Raw genomic sequence first — 16,498 nt, 5'->3', positions numbered from 1 at the left:
AATGAGTTCGCTTGTCATCTCTGATACGCGTGTCATAGCTTTGCCATCACAATCCTTGGGCCTCAGTTCAGAGCAGAGAGAATAGATTTCATGGGAGACGGAGGGAGAGGAGAAACAGGGACCCTCAAGGGAGACTCCCAGAGTCTGGCCAGGGGCTTAGAGGAGGCGGGGAGGACAAGCCCACTGGGCATCAGCTGAGGGGTCCTGGACATAGAAGGGCCATCAGGAGGGACAGGAGAAGCAGGGGGTCCCCTGGGGAGAAGGCAAGTCCCTCAGGGAGCCAGGAGGGGGGGCTCAGAAGCAGGGCTGCTCCAGGGGCAGGTGGTAGCTGCCACCACGTGCTGGGTTGTCCTCCATGTTTCAGCTCCTTCACCTTCTCTGCTGGTCACGGCCCGTCCTCCTCCTGTGCTGCTTTCAAGGACCGAGGTGCCTTATATGCCATCAGAGCACCTGGAAGCTGCTGAGCTGACACTGCTGAGCCGCACCCCTTCCCTAAACTCAGGCCACTGATAGCACCCGGTGGAGTAATAGAACTTTTCTGCCCAAATGTCTCATCCTGAACCCTCAAGGGCAAGTTAGGTGTTGATTTCTCTGTTCTGACAAAGGCCCTCCCTGGACTGACCTGGGCCAGTGAGGTCCCCGGAGGTGGGGTCACCTTGGGCAGCACGGCACAGCCAGGCAGGAGGCGAGAGCACAGGTGAGAGGACAGGTGCTCCCACCTGAGGAGGGTCCGGGCACAAGACACGGAGCCCCCACAGGACAGGCCCCGGGTGCCCAGCCCTGACTCCCGCGGCCGCCAGTGCAGGGCGTGGCCGGGCCCATTGCAAGGACCTGCGGGGCTGAGCCAGGAGGGAGACTCTGCCCTGAGGGGAAGGGCAGGGTGGGGTCACCGTGAGCTGAGATCCCCTTAGGAGCCACCCTGTAGGGGAAGGTGCTGGGCTTGGAGCCTTTGTCCACCCATCACACAGAGGAGAACAGAGAGGCTCCCAGCAGGGCGGCCAGGATGGCCTGGGAGCAGAGGATTCAGGGTGTGCCCGCCTCAGGAAGGGGCACCGCTCATCCTCTCCACCCCCAGCTGCGATGAACTGGGGTACTTTGTGTTCCAGGCTCACATGTGACCTGAGCCCCAGCTGGTAGAGTTTGTCCCTGAGGGGATGCCCCTCTGTCCCCCTGACTGTCCATCCGGCTCCTCTCAGACCACCCTGTGCCGGCCCCAAGCCTCCTCCCAGGGAACATGCCCAGCTCAGGAAGGGCGGGGCCAGCACCACCGAGTCTGACCCTGACCGCCCGCACTGAGAACCAGACTGCTCCCTTTGAGACCGGCTCCTCACATCCTTCACGTGGCACCTGTAATACAGGGTCCCCCTCTTTCTGGGCTGGGCGCCCCTCCACATGCACAAACAGGTGTCCTCTGCCCCGAGCCCCTCCCACCTGCTCTGTCCTTGGACCTTGGTGGCCCTGGGAGCAGCCATGCTGTCCTGCTGGGGGCTCAGGGCTTTGCAGGCGTGGAACGGGCCCATCCGGGTGTGTTGTGGGTTCTGCTAGTGCTGCTACTTCACTGGTCACGATCTCCACCCAAACACACCGTCCACACCCAGGAGTTTCCCGAGACCAGGCCTGGGGGCCCTGAGAATCTCCCCGGTGCTGCCCCAGATCTTGCGTCCCAGGGAGGGAGAGTGGTGTTCAGATCCAGGCCCACTCCCCTCTTGTACCTCAACGTTTCCTCCTGTCATGCAACCCACAAAGCCCTTCTGAGTCCACACCCCACCCCAGGTGCCAGAGCGGGGTCTCCTGGCACAAACCCTGTCCCAGGGCAGCGAGTGTGAGGTCCCAACGCACAAGGCCCGGTGCCCTGGGGGCCCTGGAAGGTGGCGCCCCAGGCCCACCCTGCCCCTCCCAGGTGCCCCTGCAGCCAGAGGGCAGCACCCTGGGCTCAGCGCTGCATCGCATGGAACCCCCCCCCCCCCAGCACATAGGCTCTTCTGGGGCGTCTATGGGACCCAGGAGGGGCCATCATTGCAGGGACAGCGCTGTGCTGCCCTGTCCCCGAGGCAGGTCTCACCTCCAGGCTAGCTCCTCAGCCAGCAGCTCTGAGGTCTCTTCTGGAATGTTCCCCAGGACCTCCTCCCTCCCCACACCCTCTCCCCCCAGCCAGGTGTCCTGAGCTGCTCTCTGCTGATGCCTGGCTGCCCCTCTGTTATGCGGACCAGCCTGGCCCTGCTGGTCTCCACACCCGGGAGTCCGCTCTGCAGTGAGTGGTGAGCACAGAGGCGGCTGGAGAGCCCAGTGAAGACCAGGGCCGCCGTGTGTCAGAGGGTGGCACCTCCTCCCGGAGGTTTCATGTCTTGTGTCATTTGTCTGACTCAAGTCTCCAAGGGGCCGGATGAGAGGATGCCTGGGCGGCCCTCACCTCTGTCTCTGGGTCCCTGCCCTCCCTGGGCCCCCATCCAGGCATCCTCTCCCCGGCTCCCCCGGAGCCTGGCCCCCTGGGTGAGGAGAGGCGGGGCACCTGCTCCTCCTCCCGGTCTCCCACAGCCAGGCCAGCACCTGGTGTGGAAAAGGCATCGGTAGAGCCTCGTGTTGAACTGGTTTAAAGCGGCCTGGCCCACAGCGAGTGGGGAGCGGGGAGCATGCCTCTCTCGGTCCGTGCGCTGAGAAGAAGGAAGGAAAGGAACCCTGTGTTTCCTGGGGAAGGACAGTCCCTCCCCGTGTCCGTCTCTGGAAGGTTGAGTGAAGAATGTAAAGCCATTCCTACATCCTTCTGGAGTTTTCCACCGAAATGGGCAAACTTCTGAACAGGAGGAAGGACGCAGGCCCCGAGGGAGGGGGTGGGCGCGGGTGCGGGAGAGCGGCCCCTGGGCGGGTGCACGCCGTGCTGGGATGGGTGCTGTTCCCTTGTCAGGGAAACAGGGGACAGGGCGGGTGCCCCGGGGAAGCCCGGGCTGAGGTCAGAAAGCCAGGCCGGCCCGCTCTGCCCCGTCGCTCTGGCCTGGGATGGACGATCTGGATGTGTCTTGGGTCAGGGCCAGACTGCCCTGTAGGAGGTGTCAGCTCTGCCGTCCTGAGCCCCAGCCCAGCCCCGGCCTCAGCACTGTCCCCAGGCTGTCCGGGCCCCTCTCCACTCTCAGGCCCTGGGCCAAGCTCTGAGATGGGGGCCCGGGAGATGGGGGTGGAGCAGCACAGTAGGACCACCTGTCCTCTCTCGGGGTGCCCCCTCCACCCGGACACGGCACCTTGTGGATGTTTTGGTCTCTTGTTCCCAGAAATGGAGATGGTACCCTGGCGGGTTTGGCTCAGTGGATAGGGGGCATTGGGCCTGGGACTGAAGGGTCCTGGGTTCGATTCCTGTCAAGGGCACATGCCCAGGTTGCAGGCTTGGTCCCCAGTAGGGAGCGTGCAGGAGGCAGCCAATCAATGATTCTCATCATTGATGTTTCTAATCTCTCTATCCCTCTCTCTTCTTCTCTGAAATCAATAAAAATATACATATTAAAATGAAAAAAAGAAAAAGAAATGGAGATGGGGCTTCTGTCAGAGCCCAGAAATGGAAAGGGAAGGAGCAGATGGGAGGTTGAGGTTCTTCCTGTAAAACACACCTGGGGAGTGTGGACATCTCCTGTTTCCGTCAGAGAGGAGGGAGGCATCGGGTGTGTCCGGGAACCCTGACGTGGTTCCTTTTTGTCATGTGTGAGCGAGCGAGCCTGTACCCCTAGTGTCTGGGCCGTGGATGGGCTGGGCCGGTTGGCACAGGCACAGTTGCGGGTGAGGCCTGCTCTTGACATATTTGTGGCTTTTAAGGTCCTGGGGACATTGAGGGGGAGCTGGCTGGTGTCACCACCCCAGGGTCACAGGCTGCAGACGGGGCAAGGTGTGCGGCCTCCCCCAGCCCCGAGGAAAGGGCGTGGGGCCCTTCTCCCTGGGAGTCCTCGGCCTCAGCCCCTGGCTGCCAGGGGTCCCAGGCTCCGCCTCTGCTGGGTTCGCATCCTGACTGCCAGGAGCCAGCTAGTGGGGAGGGGACCCTCCGCACAGAATCAACCCTCGACAATTGAGTCTATTCTTGCTACTCTCCACTTACCAGCATCCACCTGCTCCAGAGCCTCAGGCAGGGAGAGGGGAGCCTGAGATCCATCCACAGAACCCGGGATTTGCGTGTTGTTTTCTGCTCCCAACAACCCCTTGACCCGGTCTCCCCTGAGTCCCGTGAGGACAGTGGCTGGAGGCTGGCTCTGTTTCTCAGGTCTGAAGACCTGGAGAGCTGTGGCTGCCCCCTGTCCCCCCCTCATTGGCTCTGGGCGAGGGAGGGTGTGGCTCTGTTCTCTGAGGGCGCCCCCTCCTGGGGGTGAATTAGGCCTTAGGAGTGTGAGCCCCGGATCCTTTTCTGGTCCCTTCAGCTCCCTCTGCCGTGTATACAGCAGGTGCTCAGTGTGTGCAAACTCAGTGACTTGCAAAGACTTTGGGGAAGTGGAAGGGCTTTGGGGAAGTAGGAGCCTGGCTCCCATCCAGCTCTCAGGCGAGGATTCCTCTCATCGCAGCAGCCACAGCGACCTGGGCGTTCACCATGCCCAGTCCGCACACACACCCGTTTACCTTTTATCGACAATTCCTTTTTTTTTTCCCTCACCCGAGGATATTTTTCCATTGATTTTTAGAGAAAGTGGAAGAGAGGCAAAGACAGAGAGACGCACCGATGTGAGAGAAACATATCGATTGGGCGCCTCCTGCACAAGCTCTGACCAGGGCCCTGGCTGGGGAGGAGCCTGCAATCAAGGTACATGCCCTTCACCAGAACTGAACCCGGGACTCTTCTGTCCGCAGGCTGACGCTCTATCCACTGGGCAAAACTGGCCAGGGCAGCACATTCCATTCTACAAAGTCCGAGATGCTTGGAGACTCAGTGCCTGTCTTTTCCCACTGGTGTCCTCGGACTCCCAGGGGCTGCCCACCTGCAGGCATCGGCCCTCATCCCAGGCAAAGGGAAGCACATAGGACCCACCCCAGGCCTGCAAGCCCACACATCCTGTTGGACACAGGTGTCGCTGTTCACCAAGAGGGTGACGGAGGAGAACCCCATGAGTTCACAGTTCCAGCTGGGGCTTGAGACCCCACTGGTCCTCCTTGAGGCTGCCCCTTCATCTGAGCGTCCCCAGCCCTGGCCGCCTCCATCCCCTCTGAGGGGCTTGGGAAGGAGGACCTGCTCAGGACACTGAGGTGAGGAGTCTGGATGGGGCGGCAAAATGAGAGGGGCCGGGACCACACACACACACACACACACACACACACACACGCAGCTGATGACAAGCAGGAATCTCCTAGGTTCTCCAGACACACCCACAAGCCCCCATCTGAGTGGCAGGAAGCAGAGGATGTCCCCACTCCCAGGCGGGTTTGCCAGAACCTCATCATCCAATCAGCTCCTTGGGTTTCGATTCCTGGACTCTGGCAAGAGCCCCCACTTCTTTTCCTGGAAGCAAGAGACCAAGATACAGTCACTCTGGGAAAGCAGATGAGCGGGTAGAAGACACGTGGTCTTACATGACCAGAGGAGTCCCGACTCTCTGCGCTGTCACATGCAGGTCCAGGCAGACCTGACCCCCAGCTCCCAGGGCCCCGTCGCCCCGGACCCCCAGGACCTGAGACGTCGGAGAGGGTAGCTCACAGCTGAGGACACGGCTGAGCCCTGGGCTCCCCACCTCAGCCTGTCCTCCTGCCGGAGAGCCAGCTGCGGGGAGGCAGACCTGGGCCTCATGCAGAGCAGCCTCTTGCCCAGGCAGTGTTGCTCAGCGGTTGAGCCTCGACCTATGAAGCAGGAGTTCACGGTTCAATTCCCCGTCAGGGCACATGCCCGGGGTTGTGGGCTCGGTCCCCAATGAGGGGGGTGCAGGAGGCAGCCGATCAATGATTCTCTCTCATCATTGATGTTTCTAAGTTTCTTTCCCTCTCCCTTCTTCTCTGAAATCAATAAAAAAAATATTAAAAAGAAACATACAACAACCTGTCTTCTGATTTGATGATGAAGAGCTGATTGGATGATGAGGTTCTTGCAAACCAGCCTGGGAGTGGGAACGTCCTCTGCTTCCTGCCACTCAGACGGAGGCCGGTGGGTGTGTCTGGAGAACCTAGGAGATTCCTACTTGTCATCTGCTTGCGTATGTGTGTGTGTGTGTCTGTGTTTGGTGAGTCAGGGCAAGCCTTCGGGCCCGATGCCCAGACACAGGTGTGTGCCAAGCCCGATCTTTGTCGTATCTGTGACACCGGCGGTGGGACCACCAGCTGGAAGCAAGGGAATCAGCCACAGCCACGGAGCCAGCATGCCGTGCGGAGTGCACTGGGGACAGACCCAGGGCTGCGCTGGCCCCGCCCTCCCTGACCTGGGTACATCCCCTGGGAGGAAGCTTGGGGCCGGCACAGGGTGATTTGAGAGGAGCCGGATGGACAGTCAGTGGGACAGAGGGGCATCCTCTCGGGGACAAACTCTACCAGCTGGGGCTCGGGTCACACTTGAGCCTGGAACACAAAGTCCCCCGTTCATCGACGCTGAGGGTGGAGAGGACGAGCGGTGCCCCTTCCTGAGGCGGGCACACCCTGCATCCTCTGCTCCCAGGCCATCCTGGCCGCCCTGCTGGGAGCCTCTCTGTTCTCCTCTGTGTGATGGGTGGACAAAGGCTCCCAGTCCAGTTCCTTCCCCTACAGGGTGGCTCCTAAGGGGAGCTCAGCTCACGGTGACCCCACCCTGCCCTTCCTCTCAGGGCAGAGTCTCCCTCCTGGCTCAGCCCCGCAGGTCCCTGCACTGGGCCCGGCCACGCCCTGCACTGGCGGCCTCGGGAGTCAGGGCTGGGCACCCGGGGCCTGTCCTGTGGGGGCTCCGTGTCCTGTGCCTGGACCCTCAGGTGGGAGCACCTGTCCTCTCACCTGTGCTTTCGCCTCCTGCCTGGCTGTGCCGTTCTGCCCAGAGTGACCCCACCCTCCTGGGACCTCACAGGCCCAAGGTCAGGCCAGGGGGGGCCTTTGTCAGAACAGAGAAATCAAAACCTAAGTTGCGCTACAACTAGGAGGAAAGAGAAACGCACACGGACACTCAGAGGAGGCGCAGTGCTGAAGTCAAATTCTGAGATGCCCGACAGCAGACCAGAGGAGCGCAAGAATCAAGTCAATGATTTGAAATGCGAGGAAGCAAAAAACATCCAATCGGAAAAGCAAAATGAAAAAAGAATCCAAAAATGCGAGGATAGTGTAAGGAGCCTCTGGGACAGCTTCAAGCGTACCAACATCAGAATTATAGGGGTGCCAGAAGATGAGAGAGAGCAAGATATTGAAAACCTATTTGAAGAAATAATGACAGAAAACTTCCCCCACCTGGTGAAAGAAATGGACTTACAGGTCCAAGAAGCGCGGAGAACCCCAAACAAAAGGAATCCAAAGAGGACCACACCAAGACACATCATAATTAAAATGCCAAGAGCAAAAGATAAAGAGAGAATCTTAAAAACAGCAAGAGAAAGAAAGTCAGTTACCTACAAGGGAGTACCCATACGACTGTCAGCTGATTTCTCAACAGAAACTTTGCAGGCCAGAAGGGAGTGGCAAGAAATATTCAAAGTGATGAATACCAAGAACCTACAACCAAGATTACTTTATCCAGCAAAGCTATCATTCAGAATTGAAGGTCAGATAAAGAGCTTCACAGATAAGGAAAAGCTAAAGGAGTTCATCACCACCAAACCAGGATTATATGAAATGCTGAAAGGTATCCTTTAAGAAGAGGAAGAGGAAGAAAAAGGTAAAGATACAAATTATGAACAACAAATATGCATCTATCAACAAGTGAATCTAAGAATCAAGTGAATAAATAATCTGATGAACAGAATGAACTGTTGATTATAATAGAATCAGGGACATAGAAAGGGAATGGACTGACTATTCTTGGGGGGGAAAGGGGTGTGGGAGATGTGGGAAGAGACTGGACAAAAATCGTGCACCTATGGATGAGGACAGTGGGTGGGGAGTGAGGGCGGAGGGTGGGGCGGGAACTGGGAGGAGGGGAGTTATGGGGGGGGAAAAAAGAGGAACAAATGTAATAATCTGAACAATAAAGATTTAATTAAAAAAAAAGAAATAAAAAAACAAACAAACAAACAAAAAAAAACCTAAGTTGCCCCTGAGGGCACAGGATGAGTCATTTGGGCAGAAAAGTTCCCTTTTCTATGACGCCATGTGGGTGGCATGAGTGTCTTTAGTTTTGGGAAGGGGTGGGGCTCAGCAGTGCCAGCTCAGCAGCTTCCAGGTTCTTTGATGGCATATAAGGCACCTCGGTCCTTGAAAGTGTCCCAGACCGAGGACGGGCCGTGACCAGCAGAGACGGTGAAGGAGCTGAGACATGGACAACCGAGCACCAACTGACAGGTACCACCCGCCCCTGGAGCAGCCCTGCTTCTGAGCACCCCCTCCTGGCTCCCTGAGGACTTGCCTTCTCCAGAGGGGACCCCCTGCTTCTCCTGTCCCTCCTGATGGCCCTTCTATGTCCAGGACCCCTCAGCTGATGCCCAGAGGGCCTGTCCTACCCGCCTCTCCTAAGCCCCTGGCTAGAATCTGGGGGTCACCCTTGAGGGTCCCTGTTTCTCCGCTCCCTCCGTCTCCCATGAAATCTATTCTCTCTGCTCTGAACTGAGGCCCTAGGACAGTGATGGCGAACCTATGACTCATTTTTTTGGTTGATTTTTCCTTGTTAAATGGCATTTATATATATAATAAATATCAAAAATATAAATCTTTGTTTTACTATAGTTGCAAAGATCAAAAAATTTCTATATGTGACACAGCATCAGAGATAAGTTAGGGTTTTTCAAAATGCTGACACGCCGAGCTCAAATGGTTCGCCATCACTGCCCTAGGAGGTCACGTTCAGATTTATGTTTTGGTTTTTGTAAAGGACATGATTATTTTCATGATGAGAAGGGAAATGTCATGAGTTATCTGAGAAGACTAGTTTGGCATCTCTTTTCCCCGATGGGGCCACCCTTTCCCCCGATGCACCATGTGGCTCAGGTTAACCCAGAAGAGCAGAGGAAACAGCACCACTGGGCAGCACCTGGCAGGGCTGGGTCAGCGGGACGAGGGCAGGACGGTGATGCCAGAAGAGGCCCCGTCAGAGCTCTGAGCCCCTGCACTGCTCCCGGGGAAACCCTGACAAAAAGACTGGGCTGACTCCCCCAGGACCCCCCAAAGGGGTCAGAGAGGGAGGTTAGGTGGCCCCAGCTAAGTGAGCGGGCGCCCATCCTCTGTGGGTCTAGCCAGGATGTGGGTGCAGAGGGGAGGAGAATGGGGTGATCCCCAGAGGAACCCCATGCCTTGCTTCCTCCTGCCTGTGCCCACAGACCCCTGATGAAAAGAGGAACCTTCAAGAGAAACTTCCGGAAAGAACCTAAGGACCAAACATACCTGTGCTACGAGGTGGAGGTCCGGCAGGGCGTTGCCTGGGTCGCAGTGGAGGGGCTCCAGGGCATTCGACGCAAAAGGGTGAGCGAGCAGGGCAGGCAGGGCCCCCGGGACACTCAGTGAGAAGGTTCCATGCCCACAGGTGTCCTCTGAGCAATGTCCCTTGGCCCCCAGCTGCTGTGACGTTGCCCAGAGGCAGGGAGGACGGACTCTGCTGTGATTGGCAGCTTGGAGCCCCAATAAGAAAGCAGTCACAGTGTCCCAGGGCCTGGGCCCACCAGCCCAGTGTCAGCCCAGCCTCCAGGGTCAGCCTGTCCCTCCTGCTGTGCCTCTGAGGAGGGGTCAGGCCAGAGGGAAAGGCACCCGGACAAAGTGGTCGTTCTCCCCTGGCCCCCGCCCGGGCAGCCTCTGGCCAGAGAGCCAGAGGTCCCCCTTGGTGCTCCCTCCAGTCACTCCTGGGAGAGCCTGGCAGGGTGCTGTCCCCACAAGTGCATTGCCAGCTGCACGGAGCCCAGGATGCCTCCTGGGTTCCAGGTACCATCCTCTGCCACCAGGGCTCTGTGCCAGCTCCGTGGGCCTGACCTCTTCCTCCTCCCTGAGCCCCTGGTTGAAAACCCTTCCCTGGGCGGGTGGGCTACTCTCCATAATCCTGTGAGCCCAGCAGCAACGCTCATCCCGTGTCTCCCCACCTCTGCCTCGGTGCCCTCACCCCTTCTTCCCGCAGAGTGTGTCACCCTTGGGCGCAGCACAGGGGAAGCCCAGAGTGGAAGCGTGTGGAGGTGCTGGTGCACAGGCGGGAGCTGGAGGTGGGGGAGCAGAGGGAGAGCTCCCCTGCCTGGAGCGAGCACCCACCGCTGTGGCATCAGGCCCAGGACCTTGGGGCTCAGCTGCCTCCTCCCTCTGACCTCAGCTATTTATTTATTTATATTTATTTATTTATATTTATTTACTTATTTAAATGACTTTTATAGATTCCAGAGAGGAAGAGAGAGAGTAGAAACATCAGTGATGAGAAAGATATCATTGGTTGGCTGCCTCCTGCACGCCCCCTACTGGGAATCTAGCCTGCAACCTGGGCCTGGGCCCTGACCAGGAATGGAACCAGTGACCTGTTTGTGGATGGCTCGCTGCTCAACCCACTGGGCCATACGTGCTGGGCTGCCCACACCTCGTTGTCTCCCTGCAGGGTCTGAGTAGGTGCAGCTCCTGAAGTCATAGGCTTTGGGCACAAATAGAGGCTCTCTGGGAACTCTGTACCAAGATGAATCACATGGAGCCCAGATCTGTTTTCTCAATGGTTAGAGCGTCAGCCTGCACAGCCAGGGGCCAGGGGTAGGATTCCAGGTCAAGGGCACTTATCTCAGTTGCAGCTTTGATTCTTGGCCCTGGGTGGTGGAGTGTGGGGTAGGCAACCAGTGGATGTGTCTCTCCCATGTTGATGTTTCTCTCTCTCTGCCCCCTCCTCCATCCCTCCATCCTCTCTCTAAAGATAAATGGAAAAAATCTCCTCAGGTGAGGATTTGAAAAAAGAACCATATTTAGCACTAATAGGTTTGGCTCCGTGGATAGAGCATTGGCCTGCGGACTGAAGGGTCCCAGGTTCGATTGGGTCAAGGGCATGTACCTTGGTTGTGGGCACATCCCTGGTGGGGAGTCGGCAGGAGGCAGCTGATCGATGTTTCTCTCTCATCGATGTTTCTTACTCTCTATCCCTCTCCCATCCTCTCAGAAAAAAAAAAAATTAATAAAATATATATATTTTTTAAAAAGAACCATATTTATTGCAAAACTTTAAAAAATTAAAAGTAATGAAATACCATGGTGAATGGAATATCAACTGGCTAAGTGAAGACTGATCAGTTACAGAGCCATGGGAACCATGGTTTGCTGATGTAGAACAAGTCCTCACTGCTGATCTGCCCTTTGTAGATGCTGATATTATGTGATTCATGAGTCGCCTTCCCTTTGACCGTGTAGATCCGGCATTGAAATAGCGTTCACCCTGACGCTGAGCTGTGCCCCTTCAGTCCTGTGCTGGAGGCCAGTCCTCACCTGCCTCTGGCTGGTCCCACCCTCCCCTGTTCACAGCAAGTGACAGATCCCTCTTCTCCCCCTCTGTGCTCAGGGTGCTGACACACACAGGGAACACTGTCCTGAAGGGTTGTGCTTCCTGGATGGTAACAATCGCAAGAATCCCCAACCTCGTGCAGAGTTGTGCTTCCTGGCTCTGTTCCAGCCTCAGCACCTGGATAGGAGGAGAAAGTACAGGCTCACCTGGTACATATCCTTGAGCCCCTGCCCAGACTGTGTTCCAAAACTGGTTGAATTCCTGGAGGAGAACAGACACGTGCAACTACGCATCTTCGCTGCTCACATCCATACCAAAATCAGTGGCTATGAGGATGGGCTGCGCAGGCTGCGGGACGCTGGGGCCGAACTCGCCATCATGACCTTCGAAGGTCAGCAGGGACTCCTGAGGGTGGGTGGTGGGCGGGCAGAGAGGCTGGGAAATGGCTGCACAGAGGGGGCAGGAGGAGAATCCAGGTGGGGACGCCTGTCAGCTGCCTGCAGGGGGGCTGCTGGGTCTGGAGAGGATGGGGTCCCCTGGAGGAGAGAGTTCAGGGGAGAGAGGGGTTCCTGGGAAGGGGGGAGGTGGGTCCCTGTGCCATCAGGACCCAGGTCTTCCTGGTAGAAGGGGAGGGGCTGCCTCAGATTCCAGTGGAAGAAAGAATTTGAGGGATGAGCTCAGTGCCTTGGAAGGAGAGAGAAAGGGGGCAGGGAGATTCTGATGGGGAAGGTGTGTCCCTAGAGTCAGAGACCTGGGCCCTCCCCGCTCTAGGAGGAGCTCACCTTTCCCTCCCTGTTCCCACAGAGCTCCAGCACTGCTGGGAAAAATTCGTGTACCACGGGACGCGGATGCAGCCGTTGAAGCCTGAGACGGAACTGGAAAAAAAGTTACAGAAGCTGAAGGAGATTCTCAGGTTCCTCCTCCCCCCCCCCCCCCATCCTCCCCCCTTCCCTTCTCTCCCTGGGCCTGTCTCTCCCTCTGGGTCTCCTGCTCCCTCCTGGGCCCCAGCTCCATCCTCCCCTCAGGTCTCACAGTCCCTCTGCTTTCTCCCCTCCTGCGCCCCTTTTCTACCCCCCACCCCCTTTGTGACTCCCCCAGACTCTGCTCTGTTCACTTTCTCACCTGCCTCACTCCCTGCTTCCTCCAACTCCTCCTTTTCAATTCAAAATCAGGGACTGAAGGATGAACTTCCATCTCCCTAAACAGTCAGTGGTCTTCTGGTGAAGGAGGAATAAAACACTTTCTTCAAGGAATGAAAACGCATCACGTGCTGCATTTCCAACTACATTCACAGAAACCAGTAAAAAGCAACGACTGGGCTCATAAGGAATTTTTTAAAAATATGATTGATTTACTTTTCATTTAAATTCTATGATGTGTTCCAAATACACACCGGTAACATTCTATTCGTTCTTATCAGAATTATTTTTATATTTAGAGGATTAATTATTTACATTGATTTTAAATCTAAAGCAATAACATGAAAGATTAAGAATCTTCCACAAATGTGTTTGCCTCTGTAAGTGTTCCATGAAGTCCAAACAGTTCAATAAACACCTGCAGAAGTGAAAATGCCTTTCTCTTCCGTAGGTACCTCCTGGGAGCGCGGTGGTCACACTAACTGCCACTGGCCACGTAAAGTCGGCAATATTTATAGGAGCAGAAGCTCAAACCCAAAAGCCTAAACGCATCGACCACGGATGTGCGGAGAGTAGTGCTGTGTTGAAACGACAGCCCATGCGATAGGAGAGGAGAGAGGCTCAGGGTCACTATTGGGAAGAGCAGTTGAAGTTGACATTGGCTGAGGGGAGGGCTGGGGATTACTGTGTCCTCAGGCCTTTCCAATTCCAGTCCCTGGAGAGGACGCTGGAGGGAGGGGCTTCCCTGCAGACAGGATCCCTCTGCCCTTCCCAGGACCTGGCCACGCAGGATGCAGTGCAGGCAGCGGCTGTCTGTCCTGCCGTGTCTCTGTGGAGCCTGAATCATGCTGAGCGAGCCCTGGCAGCAGGCATCCTGCACAGGCCTTACAGGCAACCAAGGCTCCAGGTCTCTCACCACAGGCTTCTGCTCACATGTCCGGACCCCCCTGTCACAGCCTCACACAGGACTGTGAGGGACTGGGACTGAGTCCTTTAGTTTACAGACATTGGAGGGATGGAGAATAAGGACAGTCATAGGCCTGTGGCCAAAGCAGTAGGAGGGGACTGAGTCAGGAGGACACAGAGCCAGAGGGAGACTTGATAGACAACGTGACCTGAAGAGATGGAGAAAAGGACAGGAGAGGGGTGGTGGGGTGGGGAGGGGTGGGGTGGGTTGGGGTGGGCAAAACAGGGCTGGGGGCCAATGGTGGGAAACAAGGGGCAGGAATGAGATCAAGGACAGAAGTCTGGGTTGTCAGGGAACTATGGCCGCCATGGAGGGGCTGAAAGTCAGCTTGTTTCCCAGGACAAGACCTGTGAGAGGAGGAGGACAGTGTGGGCCTAGCTCAGCAGCTCAGTGATGCTATTGGAATCATGCCCACACCCCCACACCCCCCCCCCACACCCCCACACCCACACCCAACTCAGCTCTGGGGGTTGTCTCCTCCTGCTGGTCTCCTCCAAGCCTCAGATGGTGGCCCACGTCTACTCATCACGCCTCAGTCCCAGGGGACAGAGAGAGGACTGGACCAACCTCAGAACTTTCAAGCCTGTGCATCCTCTCCATGGACAATAGCAGGGACGGACCGTGAATGGCAGCTGATGGGCAGCCCATAAGTCAGTTTCCAGTGGTGTTTCCTTCCTGTGGAGACCCTGTGGGTGTGGCAGAGGGAACAGGCTGCCTCTTGGATTCCTCACTGTAACACATAGAGAGTAACCATGACTGATCTCGGGGGCTGTAGTGACAGTTAAATGTCGGGCATTTGGTGATATAAAGTGCTGGAGTCCAACCCCAGCAGGTCCAGGGGTCCCCAAAGGTGTGGACGTAGTCGGCGAAGAAGGAATGACACGGAGACAGCGTTCAGTTGATCAGCAGCCTAGCTAGGATCTTCAGCCAGGATCTCCAGCCAAGTTCTGGTCTGGATCTCCAGAGAGGTTCTGCTTAGGATCTCCAGCCAGGTTCAGTAGCCATGTTCCCTCGCTAGGTTCTCCAGCCAGGTCCAGTCACCAGGTTCTAGTCAGGCTCTCCTGCCAATCTCCGCAGTCAGGTTCAGTCCAGGATCCCCAGCCATGCTCTCTCGCCAGGCTCCGCCTCCAGGCTCCGAGGCCAGTCCCTGTCCAGGATCCTCCGGCATGCTCTCGCCAGCGAAGTTCTTCTGTCCCTAGAGAACGTTCTGTGTAGGTTCTGTGCCTAGGCTCTGTCTCTCTTGGTCCTGTCTTCCAAGCCCTGTGTTCTAAGTTCTGTGTTCTGAGTTCTGTCTCCTGAGTTCTGTGTTCTAAGTTCTGTGTGTTTCTGTCTTGTTACAACTGTATTTATACCAGTTGATTCAATCCTATCAATCTCTATTACAAAGGTTAGGGCGTTTCTTATCTCCATTCCAAGGAGAAAAGATTATGTAGTTTAAGCATGATTGTTCGTAGTTAAAGGGATTAATTACCCGCCTGGCACTTAGTTGAGGGGTTTTATTCCCTCCCTAACTTCAGGGGAAAATCCCTACCTGGGGATTCAACCTTTCTCGGAGAGGTGACCTTGGTTAAAACACATAGTGCCAAGAAGGTGAGCAAACATATTAAGAACCGTATGCCATATATGCCAGGTCCCTTGAAACAGCAAGGATGGACCGGCTCCCGGCAATAAAGAAGAGGGGAAGCCTCTGGTTCAATAAATCAATCAATTTTCAAATAATCCTTCCGTCCTCCAGCAGTTTCTGCTCACAACATGTGCAGCCTGGTGCTGGGAAGAAGTGGTGACAAGAAGCCTTAAGGGTCTCAGCAGGTGGTCAAGGCTGAGACCCAGGACAAGGTTGACCCCTTCTCCTGACCCCCTCCTCCTGCCTTCCCTGATGGGGACTCCCTCCTTATCCTCTGCCAGCTCCTGCTCTGCCTCTGGGTGTTCCTCCTGTCTCCTGACCCTGTGCCTCGCCTGGCCTCTCCCCAGGACTCCCAGATGTCCTGTGGGCTGCTGCCCTCATTTCTGTGTCTCCTCCCACCCCTGCTGCAGGTGTGCCACGGAGAATGCCAGTCCCAGAGTGACCACACCATGCCCAAGTGAGCAGGACATATTGAGAGGGGCCTCCATTCCCTTTGTTTTAAATTCACTCTGCCTTTTGGTGCAGACTCACTGTGTCTCAGGACCTGGTCAAAGCCCCTTTCATCCCCAAGCGTGTCCAGACTGCACCAATTCTCACAGCAGGGAATGACTACTGAGCACCATATTGCTGAGGCAATGTTCTTTTTCCCTTTTCCCAAGGTTGCAGGGAGACAAGATTCAGCCCAGATTCACACCCTCACTTTCTGCCCCTTTTCTCCCTTAATTCCTTCATCTCTCCACACAGCTTTAAGTCTCTCCATCTGCCCAGAGTGGTATATCCTCCTTTTGATCCTATTTCTTCCTGTCCGTGCTCCCTTTCCTCTTCTTTGGCCTCATGTCTTTCTCTTTCCTTCCCTTCCAGCTTCCCCTTTAACTTCATTTCAACTCACTGAGAACATAAAAGAAGGCCCATAGAAATGCAGATATATACCATGTTCATGGATGGAGAGTCTCAGGGCCTCAGAGATGTCTATGCCTGCCAAGATTGCTCTACACATTGATAATAGGGTATCGCATGAAACACGAAAAGTTTGTCCATCACTCAGGTGGTTTGGCTCAGTGGTTGAGCTTGGACCCATGAACCAGGAGGTTCATGCATGGGCACCTGCCCAGGTTCTGGTATCTTTTCCCAGTAGATGGTATGCAGGAAGCAGCCAATGAATGTTTCACTCATCGTTGATGGTTTTTTCTCTCTCTCCCCCTTCCTTCCTCTCTGTGAAATTAATTTAAAAAACATATTTTAAGGAAATTTTGCCCATAAATTCATGT

The 16,498-nt window shown here is 56.0% G+C and overlaps 2 protein-coding genes across 4 annotated transcripts in view; one reads left to right on the top strand and one right to left on the bottom strand.

Annotated features, from left to right (window-relative positions):
- The window catches only part of LOC132226953 (DNA dC->dU-editing enzyme APOBEC-3G-like), an 89,733-nt gene that overhangs the window by 29,813 nt on the left and 43,422 nt on the right, over positions 1-16,498 (top strand). The window lies entirely within an intron of this gene.
- Positions 1-16,498, bottom strand: part of LOC132226950 (DNA dC->dU-editing enzyme APOBEC-3G-like) — a 53,351-nt gene that overhangs the window by 5,047 nt on the left and 31,806 nt on the right. The window contains exon 1 of one of the 3 annotated variants that reach the window (XM_059681517.1): positions 4,076-4,237. The exons of the other annotated variants lie outside the window; for them this stretch is intronic. The gene's annotated coding sequence lies outside the window, so the exon portion shown is untranslated. Of the gene's footprint in view, positions 1-4,075; positions 4,238-16,498 lie in introns of those variants that run through there. 3 annotated transcript variants of the gene reach the window in all.

The sequence above is a fragment of the Myotis daubentonii genome, chromosome 2 (genome assembly GCF_963259705.1).
Source record: "Myotis daubentonii chromosome 2, mMyoDau2.1, whole genome shotgun sequence".
Lineage (NCBI taxonomy): Eukaryota > Metazoa > Chordata > Mammalia > Chiroptera > Vespertilionidae > Myotis > Myotis daubentonii.
This window is presented reverse-complemented; position numbering and strand designations above follow the sequence as displayed.